General features: G+C 44.4%; 2 pseudogenes; one reads left to right on the forward strand and one right to left on the reverse strand.

Annotated features, from left to right (window-relative positions):
* Positions 1 to 884: 884 nt before the first annotated feature.
* Positions 885 to 1005, reverse strand: LOC136637075 (5S ribosomal RNA; annotated as a pseudogene).
* A 1090-nt stretch (positions 1006 to 2095) lies between these two features.
* On the forward strand, positions 2096 to 2215 carry LOC136637363 (5S ribosomal RNA; annotated as a pseudogene).
* The last annotated feature ends 1971 nt before the right edge of the window (positions 2216 to 4186 follow it).

Genomic DNA, 4186 nt, shown 5'->3' on the forward strand with positions numbered 1-4186 from the left:
GAAAGCCGGTTGTTGGTCATCAGGTGTACAGGGCACTAGAGATGCATGTTCAGAGGTGAACAGGACTAGCATTCTCTTGAGGACAACATGGGAAGAACAGGGGCACTGCTTTGTAATACAAAACAAAAATATAACCAAGTGTAAAAGGCATAAAACAAATAGTTTTGCTTTTGTGAGAAGGCAGCCCACGCAATTTATGATCCGGTGTGTGGTTTGTAGCCAAATGCCAGCTTTTCTCAAAAACCCATTTGATCCTTAGCACTGCAAATCAAGCCGGTTACTGTACTCTTGCTTCTTGCAGAAAAATAATTTCAGAACAAGATGACATTCCTACTCCTTAGCAAAATATATCGGGTTGGCATAGCATATGATTATCCTGCAGTCCTGCTGGTGCTGTAAAATTGTCAGGCAAGATATATCAAGGTGGTTGCAAAAGGGATAGAAGAGAAGGAGAAACTTCTTTGGATTCTGTTAGCAAAATGTGAGCACAGGGGGATGACGGTCTAGAAGTGGCATTCCTCATGCAGAAACTGGCTCAGCAGCAGGGGTATAGAGGAGAGGGCCCCTGGGAAGAGAGCTTTATTCAGATAACTTCCCCTACAGTAAAAGTAGTGACACAAGCAGGAGTGCTCAAGGGCTGCCTCTGACACTGTTTTCAAAGGATCTTTAGCTAAGAAGAAGCACCAGGCTCAGCAGGAAGAAAAAATGAGAAATTTGCATAGGGGTATATATTAACATCTTGGCCAGTGGTTCTCATGGAGTGCCGTGTTTGCGCTCATTCACAAGTAAGCAAACATGCCACAGTCCACTTCGAAAGGCAGGCCGATGGGGAATGCCATGCCCCCAATGGCTGGCAACCTTCAGTCTCGAAAGACTATGGTAGAAGCCTACAGCACCTGGTATTCCCAGGCGGTCTCCCATCCAAGTACTAACCAGGCCTGACCCTGCTTAGCTTCCGAGATCAGACGAGATCGGGCATGTGCTCCCTATCAGATGAACGCAGGCCTCAACAAGTTATCAAGAAGGAGGTCGACCTCCCCCACAAGCTGACAAGGAAAATGTATTGACACCTATGAAAAGCTAAACGCAGCAGCACACTTGCATTTACTCATGATTAAGCAATGTGCCTTGGCTCTTATCAAGGGCCAGATGCAGCAGAACACAACCCTCTCTCAAGAGGTTCTGCCTTGGAGCATGTGCAAGACGCTCTGCCTGCAGTTCTTTCTCATCCATGTATGACTTTTCAGTCCTAACAAGAACTGAAAGCAAACTTTTGAACCTTGCCTCCTTTCAAATTTTAGTAATTCTCTTAATTAAACACTTGTATGAGTATGTCCTTGCAAATGCATGTGGAACACCTGTGTTAATCTACTGTGGACCCCTTCCAGATTCATTCTTCCTGCAGCTTTCCATCTGTATAGGAATAAGTCCATCTGGCCTTTCAAGTCCTTTGTCTGTATGGAAAGCTAAACTACCACTTTCACCCTTTTGCCCCCAAAGTATGTTAAAGCTGAGGCAGCCCGGTGCAACCTTTCTTCATCTCCCTTCATTCCACAGAGATGACAGAGATTTTTCCTACCCTCAAGCACTTTCCTACCCTATTTCAGCACTTTCTTTTGTGGTCGGGCCAAAGGTGCCCATTATAGTGCCAGATTCATAATAATTGAGTCTGAATTGCCATAATGGAGTCGTCATAGTACTTATCAGGATACTCTTAGTATTACTTTAGGAAAGATTTTTGAGTACGTCCTGACCTGACCTTTAGCATTTTGTGATTTTCTTTGGGCTACACCTTTTAATTCAAAATTACACATTGTATACAGCAATTTCTTCCAAAATCCCATTACATGATCCATACTGCAACCCACAGTCCCATAAACAGGTGTATGAACATTATCCACTACATTTCTGAACTGCAGTGTAACACAAATATTCCCAAGGCAGTTCACAAGGAATCTAATGCATAGTACATTAAAAAAAAAACAATTAAACAACTCAAAGCCAGAACAACAATCAAAGAAACAAATACATTTTTTTTTTAAAGGGAAAGAAGTACATTTCCAAATGCCTAGCAGAATCCAAATATTGCCACTTTTACTGCAGCAACTGTTATCCTGCACATGCCTGATCTCATCTGATCTCAGAAGCTAAGCAGGGTCAGGCCTGGTTAGTACTTGGATGGGAGACCGCCTGGCAATACTGGGTGCTGTAGGCTTATACCATAGTCTTTCGAGACTGAAGGTTGCCAACCATGTCCAAAACTAGGGAGCAAGTGAAGCCAGTACAGTAGGTCTGGGGCTTAGAGAAAGGGTTGTCATGGAGCTTCTAGAGGTAATGCCCACAAAGCCAGAGGAGCATGAGATATATTTTAGCAACTTTTTCACAAGTTACAGACTCACGATTCTCTTGGTAGTCAGTGGTTTCCATGCTGCTGGAAGAGTCAGAGAAACTGACTAATGAGGTGCGACATACTGGAAGATTCCCCCCAACTAAAAAAAAATCTAGAGCATGCTTTGATCATGCCTCAACACATAGAAAAATATTTGTCTGATGGCATGACAATGTAGGACCGAATTCTATCCAGTTTTCCAGTGCTGGTGCAGTTGTGCCAGTGGGGTGTGCGCTACAGCTTGTGGTGGAGGGGCAGTCACTGGGGTCTTCTTAAGGTATTCCCTTAAGTGTGTTCCTTTACAACAGTGCTACATTGTGGCTACACTTGAGCTGGAAAGTTGGATAGGATTGGGCCCTCAGATGTCACAATGTTGTCACAATGATGTCAAAATTTCAGAAGAGTACACCTCATTGCCAGAGTTAAATGGTACGTACAACTGTAGAGCAAGGGCACATGAGATGTTTCCTCTGCCCAGAGGTGTTGCAAAAGGCAGTGGCAGCTGGGATGGAAATGTCACGATGTCCCTTCTGGGTTGTCCTTTTAGGTTCTTCTGAAGAAGGAGATGGTGATGGCTTCATGATGTGGCTGCTGCTCTGATAGAGCCTCCAGAGGTGGAAGGCAGGGGGCTGCTTCCGCATTGCAAAGCTACCAAAACATGAGGAGGATGTGGCTACATATGTGCTGAAAAATAGAACCACTTGCCTTGCAAACTGCACGGCATGGGCTGTCCCCCTCGACTTCCAGCAAATTACTTCTGGCTTCCACTGAGCCACTGCAGAACTCGGTGTGGAGAAGTTCCATACCGAGTTCTGCAGTGCCAGTGGTCAAGCTTGGAGTGGCCGAAAGCTGCTGCTGCTGCTCCTCCTGCTGCTGCCATCTTGCTAGGCCTCATGTGGCACCCCCTTCTGGCTTGGTACCTAGAGCAGACTGCCCCCCAGCACACTGCTTGCTATGCTACAGCCTCATCTTACTGTAGTCCAACTAGGGCATGGGAGGCTTTGATGCACATGTCTATGAGATGGCCAATTACCACAATGAGATGGCCAGTATCACATTAGTGTAAGACAGTGGTTCTCAAACTTTTAGCGCCGGGACCCTCTTTTTAGAATGAGAATCTGTCAGGACCCGCCGGAAGTGATGTCATGACCGGAAGTGACATCAAGAAGCAGGACAATTTTTAACAATCCTGGGATACAATCCTACCTACACTTATCCAGGAGTAAGTGTCGTTGACTATCATTGTTAAAAGCCTATACACAGTAGCCTGTTCAAAGTACAGATCTGTAACATTTTCTCAAATGCAGACACATACCATGGTAGCTTCAAGTCTAATATATTAAAAATAAAATATTGAAATTAATGGGGACCACCTGAAATTGGCTCGCCACCCACCTAGGGTGTCCTGACCCACAGTTTGAGAAACACTGGTGTAATGGATAAGAAATTGTGGAGGCCACTTTTCATAAATACTGTGGTGAAAGCATGGAAATTTTTACCACATGGTACATATGTCTAACATGAGTCAGATGCTAGGGAACATCTGATTACTAGAGATCCCAGCAGTGGGAGAAGGAGTTGCCACCAGTGTAGATCACACAGTATCTTCCGATGCAAGGAATGTGGTATCTCCTTGCACCACAAGTACTCTGAGGAACTTTACACAAGAACCATAGTAGGTGCATAACTGTTGTTAAAGAGGAGTGCATCCCATTGCCAGAGTAAAACAGTAACAATCTGTTTTCATTGTTTTTAGACTAAATGTTTTTTGTATTGTTTTAATGTGATTAGTATCGG

Source organism: Tiliqua scincoides, chromosome 1, assembly GCF_035046505.1.
Source record: "Tiliqua scincoides isolate rTilSci1 chromosome 1, rTilSci1.hap2, whole genome shotgun sequence".
Lineage (NCBI taxonomy): Eukaryota > Metazoa > Chordata > Lepidosauria > Squamata > Scincidae > Tiliqua > Tiliqua scincoides.